Source organism: Cervus canadensis, chromosome X (genome assembly GCF_019320065.1).
Source record: "Cervus canadensis isolate Bull #8, Minnesota chromosome X, ASM1932006v1, whole genome shotgun sequence".
In the NCBI taxonomy this organism is placed as follows: Eukaryota; Metazoa; Chordata; class Mammalia; order Artiodactyla; family Cervidae; genus Cervus; species Cervus canadensis.
The window spans coordinates 123,175,594-123,187,887 of NC_057419.1; the positions used below are offsets into that span (position 1 = coordinate 123,175,594).

Consider the following 12,294-nt stretch of genomic DNA (forward strand, 5'->3'; position numbering starts at 1 on the left):
TCTGGCTTAATGCTACCATCAATTTTCCAAGTCCACTGGAAGTAAAATGTTAATGGGAGGAGGGAAAATTCAAAGATATAAGAGGGATATGTTTTTAGCCAGAGGTATGGCAGAAGGACCCTGCAAAATCTCTCCTCTTTAGGCCATGATATGCAGGTAGGTTGGAGAGTAATAGAACCTCCACTGATCAATATTTCCAGGCCTCTGTTCCAGGTCTTGTCAACATTGTACCAACTTGGCACTTACTGTGGTTTAAGTCTAGCACTAGTTTAAGAACAGGTTATGAGTTGGCCCCCACCTCTTCGCTCCTATCTCTACTTCTATCTAGATTAGGTTGGAAAATTATTTTAAGAATCACAGTAAGTCCTTGGCATTTCCAAATCTTAGGATCAGTGTCAGTTATCTGTTTCTCAAATGGTAACTCAAGGCATGGTCAATTTGGTAGCAGTTTTACCCTTCCGGATTCTAAAACAATCAACTTGAACAAGGTAATAGTCACAAAGGTGATTAACCCTAAAGAGTACATGAGCAGTGAAACACTAACAAGGAGAATCCTGATGCTACCACCCTCCACTCCCCTCAACATACACCCATCCCAAGGACTAGATCACACCATCACATCCCATTTCTTCTTGCCTCAGAAAAAGTATAAGCAGTCCATGGAATCAGACGGAGCATAAACTGAGAAAAGTTTAAGAATATACCTGAAACTTGCCAGCTTTACCAATATCCTGTTTTCAGTGGCATACTACCCACTTTTATTTTACTAGTATAATAATATAAGCACAATATGCAAATACTGATAACAAAGAGAAAAAAAAACCACTCATAATCCCAGCACCTCAGCCCAAGCATTGTTAGCATTATAAAATAGTATCTGTAGTTTTTTTTCTATGTGTTTTTGTATTTTTCACAAAGCAATGAAATTTTAACATACATATCATTTTGGCTCCTCCATTTCACTTAATCATAAGCACTTTCTCTATGTTGTGGCATAGACTTCTTAACAAACAATGCAATGTCCATTAAATGAGTGCATCAAGATTCCCTAATCCATTCTCCAATTATTAAGAGATTTAAACTGCTTTTTTACTTTCTGCTAATCTAAATAATGCGACAAAATCATCTTTGTGATTTAGCCTTTTTTCAATATTTTGGGTTGTTTCCTAATAGAGTCCCAGAAGTGAAATTAATGGGTCAAGGAACATGAATGTTTTCAGACAACTCACTAAAAAAATAAATAAAACTAACAAAACACCAAAGCCCCATGAAATCTCGCCTTCATTTAATGAAAAGTTCTTCTGCTCCCATTTTTCCACCAGGGCAGAGCAGGACTCCTGGGAGGGAAAGAAGCCAGTGTAGTATCCTAGTGGCTTGCGAAATGGCAGAGTGGAATGTGGGCTCCCCTGTGAATCCAGCTTGCATGCACTTGCCCCAAATTGCCACTCAGCCAAGAAGCTAATTAGTAAAAGCATCAGGTGGGTGAGAACAGGTTCATGGCCTGTAATGGCTTATATCATGTTTCATTTTTGCCCTTGGAAAGATCTGACAGTCAGCTCAAAAACATTCAGTTTCAGTGACCCAACATGGTACATTCTGGGAAATAAATCTGTTAATTTTCAGAACCAATCTTCAATGTATTTTAAAGGCTATTTTGCTATATAGAAATAAGCGTACATGACCAATGAGCCTGTGTGTGTACCTCTATTTTCAACCACAGTTAAGGAGGCACATTTAAGGTCAGCCTTGTTTAATACTATATGACTAAGTGGCACCTGTCTTACATGGTCAATGTGTTATAGACGGAGGTTTATTTGCAGATCCAACCATAAAAGTCATCCAGTCTTAAGGCAGAGGAAGCAACAGGGCAGAGATGCCCCTGGCTTAGCAAAAGCAGACACAACAAGCATTTCTTTCTGGGCTGCTCAGTCAGAGCTTTCAGAAGACGGCAGTTCCTCTCTCCATCTTCTGCTTGAAGAATTTTCCCAATCCATCTCCATCTTCCCCTTGCCCCCAACTCTGCTCAATGTGGAAAATTAATTCTCTCTTCTCAGTCTCCCCGCTGGACTTTGGACACATCTCTATTACAACACTTATCGCACCATATTTTCCACAAACATTTATTGAGCACTTACTATAGCCAGCTTCCCTCCTGGCTCAGCTGGTAAAGAGACCTGGGTTCGATCCCTGGGTTGGGAAGATCCCTTGGAGAAGGGAAGGGTTACCCACTCCAGTATTATGGCCTGGGGAATTCCATGGACTGTATAGTCCATGGAGTCGCAAAGAGTCGGATATGACTAAGCAACTTTCACTTTCTTTCACTTTACTATAGCCAGACACTGAATAGGCCTTAGAATGGACTTAAAAAAAAAAAAAATGAAAGTAATACAGAGTCTAGTCCTCAAGGAGTTCCCAGTCAAGCAGAGAGGGTACAATTCAATGGGAAACCAGAGGTATGAGCAGATAGCTCAGGAAAGCAGAAGATGCTGCAAAAAAAAAACCAAACAAACAAAAAAACAAAACAAAACTCTGGGCCACCTAAGCAAAACTTCCTACAGGGAAAAATCCCATGAGCTGAGTAGGAGACGTGGAATCTGGTAACCAATGTTGGGGAAATTGAAAAGGGAGGAGTCAAAGGTTGATATATATCTTCCAGAGTCATTAGCATATGGTAAAAGCTAAGGTCAAAGAGTGGGCTAGATCATATAGAAAAGGAACAGAACAGAACAAGGATGAAGCTAAGGATAGACTCCTCAAAAAAGTGATCATTATAGAGTCAGGTGCTTTGCAAATGTGGGAGTGAGAGAGAAATTCCCTTATCTACTGAATGGCTTTTTCCCCATATAGCTTTAATTGAGACTTTGTAGTACACTGCTCCAGGGTCAGAAGTCCCCATTTGCAATGCAGAAAGAAGTAAGTTCATTCTTATTCTTTTATGCTTCTAAGTATCCAGGTTGAAGTGAAGTGAAAATGTTACTCTTAGTCATGTCTGACTCTTTGTGACCCCATGGACTGTATCCCACCAGGCTCCTCTGTCCATGGAATTCTCCAGGCAAGAATACTAGAGTGAGTAGCCATTCCCTTCTCCAAGGATCTTCCCAACCCAGGGATGGAACCCGGGTCACCTGCATCGCAGACAGATTCTTTATCGCCTGAGCCATCACGGAAGCCCCAGTAGAAATCATGATAATAGGCTGAGCCAGAAATGGAAATTGTGATCTTAGAGGGCATGGGTTGAGTGCATGATTTCCTCTGTATACTTCCCAACACCTAAAACATTAGGTACTTAATAACTGCCTATTGAGTAAATAACTTTCCAAAGACTCTGCTAGAGGCAACAGAAAGAGAAGAAAAGGAATGAAAGACACAGAATAGCAATAACAATAATACTCTTACCTTAAGTTCTCAGCCTTTCTTCTAAGGAGACAGAAGCTTTCACTTCTGTTATCTTATTTGTCCTTCTCCGCAGCTCTGTGAGAAAATAAAGCCTGATGTAATTAATTCCATTTTATTAACAGGAGAAGCTTAAGTCCAGGACAGATAGTTTTTGATAATTAATTTGACCCAAGGTTTCATTCTGACTTACTCGTGGGGCCAGGATCAGAACCCAGGTCTTGTGACTTCCTGCCCTGTGCTGTGTGACTAGACACAAACTTCTACAGAACTGACTTTCCGATTATTAAGATGACAGTTCCCAGGAGAAATTCATCAGGAAAGCAAATTCCTCTGGGACTTCAACAGTCTCTTGAGCAAGCCAGTGCACTGCACCTATAAGAAAATATCTAAGACGTTTGTTTCCCCATACCAACACTGGAATGGCTCAATGTAATCATTCACAGTGGTGCTCTGCTAACATAATCAGGAGCTCTCCGTTTTGTTGAACCCCTTTTGAAGGGAGCTCCATTTGCCTTCAGTCTGGTTTTTCTGTCTGAGTGGGGCTCAGGTGCTGACTACAGGTGTGGCATCCAGCAGGTGCATGGACAGAAGCCAGCATTTCGTATCTTCATACCAAAGGGCCTGAGTCACTCCCCAAAGGCAGTCGCTTCTCCTCCCTCTGACTTGCAAGCCCCAGGAACCTGTCTTCACTGAGTTGCTACTGAAAAACAAAATCTAGACCCTGATTTCTCAGGAAGGGCTAGGGTGGAATCAATTAAACTACAAATCAGATAACCCAGCCAATGTCCCCACTTACTCTCCAAAACTGGTGCAGGCACAGGTCACAGGCATATAGCATCAGGGAATGTATGTACAGAATGACTGTCGCCTACTAGTTACGAGGGAAAGGAGGACCACAGCAGACCCATATTATATATTTATTTAACTACAGGACACTTACTCTATTGCAAATGGCCTTCAACCCTCAGAAGCAAGGATTCATTTCCCTAAATAAGATGGAGTACAGTAGAAAGAACATGCTAGAAATTCTGCACTCCAATTCCCATCATAACCGCTCTCCTTCAGGCTGCCATAGGAGAACCACTTAGCATACTCACAAAAAGTACCAGGTCGGAAAAGTCATCACAGTGTCCTAATGGAAGCCAAGCTGAGAGCCTGAGGCAGACAAAATGTTCTAGGGAGTAAGGGGGGCAGTCATCAAATTTTTCTTAGCTCCAATTTTTTTTTTCTAAGAAAGCAATTTGCCTCCACCAAACACACACACACACACACACACACACACACACAGCAAAGAGAAACTAGTTGTAGGAGAAAAGAACACAATTGTTACCTTAATAAAATGGTTCACTGTCATTTGTCGTATTTCCCCAATTCATATGGGAAACTCAAATTAATAAGCTTTGGTTTACAGCCCGTGATCCAGAAAGTAAAACTGGCTACTAAACTAAAATGTGATCACTGTATATAAACAGAGTGAAAGAAAAATCTGAACTGAAAACCTAAATGTAATAAAGAGGAAATTAGATTTCTTCAAAATAGGCAATCTAAATAATTTTCCCCATCTGTGATTTTTATCTTACTTTGCTATCACATGGAAAAGAATGTCATTAATTCAATGCAAATCCATGCCCCTTGAAAACAACCGAAATGAGTAAGTGATGTACTAATTAGCTTCCTAATGGGGAAGGTTTTAATTGAACCATTCTATAACAACCTTCATCAAAGTTTCCAGGGCAACTTCATAAAAGGATGTCAAACCTGGCCCATATTTTTATCCCCTTAAAAATAAATTCTCAATGCACAGAAACACAGAAAGCTTATTTCTCTTCAATGCTGTTAACACTCAGGCCACTACATTTTCTGATGTCAGCAATCTCCTTCCCACAAATATTCCAAGTATGCACCACCGTCATTCTCCTTTCAATTATGTGGTTTCTCTGCTCCTTTACTGATTGAGTCCAGGCCTCTAGGATAATGAGAAGCATGTGCAGGGAAAATATGCTCTTAAAAAACACATACATCAGTTTCATCTGCATTATGAAGCGGGGGGGGGGGCAATCATTTGTCCATATCAAAAGGATCAAAATTTGAAGCATGCTACAGGATATATAAAGGGAAAAAATAAAGATCAGCATCAATGCCTAAAGTTGGGAGGCAGTTATTGTGATCTGAAGCAACATCACTAAGGATAAAGAGGACTCCCCCAATCCATCCTTTCTAGCTTGGCCACATTTATATTTAATGTTATCTTAATGTTGCTTTGGGGGGTATTTAAGTTCTGACATACACATGGAAATGAGCCACGAATTGTACAGCAAGCATAAATATTCCATCATTAATAAAAACCAGCTGTGTATAAAACACTACAATGGCTCGGTTTCAGTTACTGGCTATCATCAGTATGTGTCACAAGCAAATATTACTCAAAACTTTCTCCCTTAAAACACACACACACACACACACATCCATACACAGACAGAGATACATGCAGAAATTTTCTTTACTCTTTTTAACTTTTTGTAAGAACTTTGAAGAACTCAATGATCTCCATAGCACATTCCAACTAATGTCTCTTTTTGAAGCTATTTTTCACCACCCCAGCAAATGCTGGAGTCCTCTGATTAGAACCTCAACTTATCATATAAAAGACAATGTTTTAATTTTATAGAAGTCAAGAGGACCAATAATACAAATGTTGGGACAATCAATTATAGTCAGTACAGCAATTGAGGCACCAAAGGGCTCTGGATGTTATAAAAGACGAAAAGCTCATTAAAAGTGAACACCTGCTCAGGACCCTATAATAAGCCTGCTCGGCCATCCTGCAGACACCTTTCATCCAATGGCCTCAAAGCAAATGCCCAATATGAAGCATGCCTAAACACCTCTGTGAAATATTAATATCCTTGCTTCCCAGAAGGGTAAATGAAGCTCAGAGCAGCTAATTCATTTACCCTTGGTCACATGGCAAGTCAAAGGGTTGGGCAGAGAAACCCAGAGCCTGGCTTCAAGTCACGCCGTCTAATGATATTTCATGAGTTGGGGCAATAGTGAAAGTGACTTAACAAATGTCAAGGGCAGCCTACAGAGTTTTTTGTTTAAGTAGATTTTCAAAAATCACCTTAGGAGATGTTAGCAGATATATCAATCTGCATTTTCCCCATGAACACATATCATTAAAAAAGTTCCTATATTTGACTTGGTAATTTCTGAGTACTAAAAACCCATACTTCACTTCCCTATTCTGGTTAGATGAAATTTAATCTAATTTATGAAGAACCTATTGAAGGAAAATTAAAGGACCGTGTAACTGAACTGTCACTGTATGGTAAAGCCTCAAACAAAGAACCTCTTATGTGTGGGTCATCCTGCTTACTACCTATATCTTTTATTTAATTATCTAAAGCCCTTAGTTTCCTTACTATTATTTATCCTAGTTTAATATTGTTTTCAAAGCTATTAAAAATTTTGTCTTCTCTTGCTTTTCCTTTCTTGTTTGGGAGACTTCATAGTGTACCCATATTTGTACTCTCCTGAAGGGATATCATGATACAGTGATTTAAGAATCATTGCTAATGATTTAGACAAAGTAAACAGTGAACGCTAGTTTTCCTTTTGCTTAAAAAGAATGGGAGAAGGGTTAACAGGAGGTCGAGGGAGTACACTTAAAAGCCTTTCTAGATACATGAACACCCTAAATTACAGAAATGGATTAGGGATTACTTATTAAATCTGTTAGTTTCTCCTAGCATTGGAGGAACAAACATACGTGATTCCTCACATATACTCAGATTCTGACTTCATTCCTCCGCATGGGTTTACAAAGCTAAGTCTTAGGTGGGCTCTTTTTCAAAATTTAAAAGCAACAGTGTACATTTCTAGGACTCTCACTCTGTAAAATTCGTATTAGTACAGAAACAAGGACTTGAAAGGAACTACAAAAAGTGAAAGCAGGTGATCTGTTAGGATGATAGGATTCTTGATAAAGTTTTGGACTGGGTCTTAGCTTTTTAATTTGGTATGTTGCTAAAATACAAAACACAATGCATTTGTATCAATATATTGATTATTGATATATCCTTAGAGGGTTTTTCTTAATATATCCAGGTGACTACATGATTGTATTTCTAACAACTGCTGCACCTCATATAGTAGGAATCATTCGCATTCACATCAGAAATCGAGGCCTAAGTAGAGAACCCTAAACTTTTGATAACTGGTTCTCAAAATCACCCTGTCTGATCCCCCACAATTTACAGAGGAGGAAACTTGCTAAGGGTGGCAAACATAGAGTTGTGCTCAGAACCAAGTCCCACTCACCAACAGGCTCACAAGGAAAGCTTATTGTGCATTTTTTTTATTTAAAATGGCATCAGTTGCTATTATTTTTGACAGCCTTACTAGATACATGAACAGACTACCAGAAAAAAAATTTCCAAATCCTTGGGTTATTAAAATACAACAACTGGAATTTAAATCTTCTACCTACATGGGATAGAGGCCCATCCTTGGACTTCTCAAAATCCACGTCTGATATTGTTTCAGAAAATCATACTAGCTTTCTTCTATGAGTGGATGTACGCTGAGGCTAAACGTGGCCAGCATTATTACAAGCCAGAATAATTTAGACAATTAACTCCATGCCATGTAAGAAAAAGATTTCCAAGACCAAATAATGGCCTTGCTTATTCAAGCAATAATCATTACAACAAAATTCTAAAACCTTTATGTAATAAATATGCTTCTGAGCAGTCTCAGTTAGAGTGAATTTTTATATATCAAGTCATAGTTCAAAGGCACTAACTAGGAAAGCTAGTTCTTTCAGAGAAAACTGTAGTGGATTCTTTTATAAAACAAATGACCTCCTATTTTCCTTCTTTTTCCTTTTTTATTTCCTAGTTCAGATTTCGTGTATGGAAGGGGAGATGGCCCTCCTTTCTTTGTTTTAAAAGGGGTCAGAAGCCCACCATGGAGAGGAGTAATGCCATATGGGCAGCTTGTTTAATGCCCCCCTTAGTTCCTGGGACCAAATTCTAACCTTTGACTTAGGGGTGGGACCCTAGATTTTGGACCGAAGTCCACAAAAGGAAGCAAAGAACGAAGAAGTAAGCAAGACTAAAGACAACACGTAAACCAGCAACAAAAATTCCTGGGGACAGGAAATCAATGGAGCACAATTCTAAACAAATTGGTTTAGTCCCAAGCTAATTAACTTGTCAAGCAGATCTCCAAACCCCCTGAATCCATGGGGGAAAGAGGTGATGTAATAGGAGATTTGGGAACATTTACCCATTTACCATCCTAAAAGGCTCAGCTACGACCACACACACCTCTCTCCACTCCTTTCAGTGGGTTTAAGCTGGGCTTAATGGGTGCAAAGGACAATTTCTTCCAGACAGCCCCTAAGAATAAACTGTTCTCATGCATTCCAAATGCTCAGTCTCCATGGAAGAGGCTACCTGGTCACAAACATTTCTCAAGAGGGACTATATCGTCAACTCCTCCTTATTGGTGACACCCCCACCCCAACAAAGCAAAACAATTTCTAGCCATCCTGAGAACTTTGGGGCACTTTGGTGGGGAGAAAGGAAAAGAAACCTTAAGAGGGGTGTAGGAGAGTGTGAGAAACAACTCTTGTCTTCAAAATGGAAAAAAAGGCCTTAAAAAAGCTGGATCAAAGGAAGAAAAGGGGGATGGGGGAGAAGGGCTGCTTAATTACAAAGACACCCTTTTAAAGAAGGCGCAGGCCCTGGGAGAGGGCTCTTAGGAGAAGCACAGAAGCAGATGTACCCACTTAGAATTCTGGCACTCAATGGAACCTCAAGGTCATAGCATCCATCCCTCTGCTTTCTGAATAGACTGTTCCTAAGGCATTCCAGAAAGAGACTGATTCGGTCTTTACAAAACTTCATAAAAAGCAACTCCACAAAACGCCTTGGTAATACATTAGTCTAATAAATCCTATTTCATAAACCAGAAACGAGATTTCAATTTCCAAATCCAAAACAGTATTGAATGTGAATTTTAAAATTCCCTTCTAAAATCTTTTACATAGGTAAACAGATCTGCAACTTTCACATAAAAGTTACTTTACATATAAGCATGGTTAGAGATTTACTTCCTATCTAGACTATGAAGTAAGAAAAAGCGCTTTCAATTTTACGGAGCCACAGACTTTTCCAAAGAAAGTAGTATCTTAAAATGAAGTATGATGTAGTGCCAGAAACTGTCTGTAAATGACACTGGATAAACCCATACAGAATAGCTGGAACCTGAGTTATCATCTGTAAATAGATGCAACTACTCTACAACCACCTGGCTATTAAAATGTCCCAGGCCAGTTATAAAATGTAGTTTCGTCAGGCCAACTTTTCCTTCCCAGTTGATCTGAAATATGATAGCCTTTAAAATTGTCACCCTGTAGCATTCCTTCTCTCCTTCCTGCTTTCTTCCCCCCATTAAAATCAACTAATGAAATCAGGTAAAAATATAAGTAAATAATTTGCTCCCCAATAAGCAATGTGTTGCAGACATCTTGGTAGTTGGTCTTTGAACACCACCATTCTTTTAAGTTTGCCAGGCTTGCTAGATTGGAGGTTAGGTGGGAGATGGGTGAAGGTTTATCTAGCATCCAAAATGGTATTTCAAACTATTCTTAGCTACTAAATGAGGGTGCGAAAGGTCTAACTCAAAAAGCTTCACAAAGGCTGTCCTGAGAAAAGACTTTTCACAAAGCCTAGTTCAAGGAGACTTAAATACCCTTAGCCCCACATTATGGAAGATTATGGTGACTAATTATCTTCGTCTCTGAATGGGAGAAGAGGGTTATATTTTTTAAAGCTTTAAACTGCCTCCAACTTCCACTCTTCATAGGGGTAGGGGAGGACAGGGAGGAGGAAGGAAAACTAAATCAGATACTTCCTGACATGTTAGAGATTGGAAATGCCATTTCTCACAAACTGTTCTTTCCTCTCTCATTTAATCATATTTAGTCCTTTGCTGCAAATTACTATTATATTATTACTAGCAGCAATTAACCAGGGATTGCTGAGTCTACAAAGACTGTCATTTTGTCTCTCACTTTTCTTCTCTTCACTGGCTTACCCTGATAAAGCCGTCCTGCTGCTGAAGCATCTGCGTACAGCGACCCAGCCTTGGGACCCTCAAGACACCTGCATGATCAGGCAAAACTAGTTACTAACATCCATAACGCAAATAAGGGGCAACCCTTTCCTCATGACCACACACACACTTATACCTAAAAGAACCTATACCTAAAAGAGTATAGCACCGTAGATTACTCCTCCAGGCTAAGATTTCAAGAATTCACAGCCCCGGGGAAGAGGAGTGTGAGCTCCCACCCCAACCCCAAGCATTTAGGAAAAATGCATCTAACAATCTGAGATAAACCCAGACATTCCAGATGAGCCAAACGTAGACTTCAAGTTCCCTCTGCTCTTTAGTTCCTTTTGTGCTTAATTACCTAGAGACCTACAAGGACCCCAGGAAGCAAGAAAGTAAAAGTACCATCAAGCAGTGGTACCCATTCGCATCTCCGTAGGACGGGGAAATGAGCGCACACTCTTTAACCTATTTAACTTACTGCACATCCCGGAAAACTTGTGGCCAGCTGCAAAGAAAGTAGAACACACATCCCCACGCAAATCTAGATCGACTCACTCACGCTGAGGTTATGATCAAGTTCATGCCACCATGGATTCCTGCCCCAGTCCCCGCGAAAAGTAACCACGCGTATCCTACCCCAGAAGGCAACGAAGACAAGGTGAAGACTCTGCTCGCGCAAGTGGCTTCGGTCCCGGGCCAGAGGCCAGGGGTAGGCAGGAGGGAAGCCCCAGCTCCCGGCTGCTCCCCTCCTCACCGCTCCGTCCGGACTCTCCTTGGTGGCAGTGGACAGGCAGGATACCGGGCCGGAGGGTGGAGCAGCGGATGGTCGGAGGCGAGACACACTGGAGGTGGGGGTGGAGGGGGCGGTGAGAACTAAGAGAAGATGAGGCGAAAGGGAGCGGAGATGGAGGAATAAATCAGAGGGTCTACCAGCTTAGGCAGCTAGAAAGCTCCTCGGAAGGAAGGGGCGTGACTGCGATGAAGGCAGCTCCTGGGCAAAGGATTGGAGATAGGGGAGGGGGACGAACGGGTGGCTTTTCTTCTTGCGGTGAGCGGCTAGGACCGCCCAGGAGCCGGGGCGGGGGGGGGCGGGGGTGGACTAGGCAGTGGGGCGGAGAAGAGGGCGGGGAAAGAAGGGAGGGAGTCGGCCTGGACCCCGGGCGGGGTGGGGGGGCGGAAGAGAGGCGGGGCTAGGGGGCGGGGAAGTTCAAACAATTGAACGCCGGGGTCCGATAGCTCCTACGAAAGCGGGGACGCTCACTCTGGTAGCCCACGAACGTGGCACGATTCGGTTATAGTAGCCCCGAGTCTACGCAAGGATTGGCTGGGAGGAAGGAAAGGCTTGTGCAAAGACTCCAAAAATAGTGTGCGGCAACAGCGGAGCGGAGTCGCGTGGGAGAGCTAGTGCCGCTCCCCGCCCCATAGCGGGAGGAAGAAAAACAAATAACAGAAATGCTGAAAAGCAGCTTCTCGAGAAGCTTGCTTAAAATAATTCAGGAAGAAGCAGCGATCCTTCATTTTCCTTCCCCTCTTGCTTCCTATGACCAGGAGGCCCCCACCCAGGTCACAACTCCGCGAGACACCCTCCTTTCTTCCTCCACTCCCCCTAGCCACCCCTTTCCTCCCCCGCACCACCCTGCGTTCCCGCCCCCCTCCCCCGGCGGCGGGCCGCGCTGGCGACTGGGGTTGCGTGGGCGGGGCTCTGCCGAGTCTCCGCCTCTTGGGCGGGCTGAAAGGGCCGGTCTGGGCGGGGCCGGCCTAGAGGAGTAAATC

General features: G+C 42.0%; 1 protein-coding gene across 3 annotated transcripts in view; it reads right to left on the reverse strand.

Moving 5' to 3' along the window:
• The window catches only part of AMOT (angiomotin), a 63,713-nt gene extending 52,135 nt beyond the window's left edge, over positions 1 to 11,578 (reverse strand). Inside the window, exons 1-3 of one of the 3 annotated variants that reach the window (XM_043457987.1) lie at positions 11,158 to 11,578; positions 10,501 to 10,568; positions 3,397 to 3,471 (exon numbers count right to left, since the gene is read on the reverse strand). The gene's annotated coding sequence lies outside the window, so the exon portion shown is untranslated. Of the gene's footprint in view, positions 1 to 3,396; positions 3,472 to 10,500; positions 10,569 to 10,999; positions 11,130 to 11,157 lie in introns of those variants that run through there. The other 2 variants (XM_043457986.1, XM_043457988.1) reach the window with 2 other exon arrangements.
• Positions 11,579 to 12,294: the final 716 nt, after the last annotated feature.